This window comes from Eimeria mitis, genomic scaffold (genome assembly GCF_000499745.2).
Source record: "Eimeria mitis Houghton genomic scaffold, Emh_scaff1490, whole genome shotgun sequence".
In the NCBI taxonomy this organism is placed as follows: Eukaryota; Apicomplexa; class Conoidasida; order Eucoccidiorida; family Eimeriidae; genus Eimeria; species Eimeria mitis.
In genome coordinates this window covers 540-1,091 of record NW_013569475.1, presented here as the reverse complement: position 1 = coordinate 1,091, position 552 = coordinate 540, and positions in this window count along the sequence as shown.

Here is a 552-nt window from a genome sequence, read left to right as displayed (position 1 = left end):
CATTCTCGTCAAGGGGACGCAGATATTCCCCCAATGCGGGTCACCCAATGCATGCCTAGGACTTTGTCGTTGTGTAGAAGTCAGTTACCATGATATTATGAGCAATTCCCTCAGTTCACATTTTACGCGTAACTTTTGCCGATTCTGTAGTGAATACTCCCTACAATCACGGCAACAATGCCGTGCTCGTTGTGAAATGTGTGAGGGTTGTGTGAATAGTGAAAGTGTCTGTGAATTCTTATTGATGTACTTTAAATATACCATTGGTGAAAGCATTAAGAATTCTCTATTGAGTGACAATTGGTATGGTTATAGGAGAGGCTGGCTTGTGCCTTGATGCAATAGCTATTGCACCAGGCTACGTCGTCTCTCCTCCCAGCCCTAAAGGCCGCACTGCCTGCTCTACTGGGGTTGAGGGAGAACAATTTTCAGAGAGAGAGAAAAAACTCAGAGAGCTTATTTCCTTAACCTTTGTTAGTTCATATATGAGTTCAGTATGATAGAGATTGCTTGCCAGCTCGCTATACACAGCTGTGGGGTTCCAGGGATGCT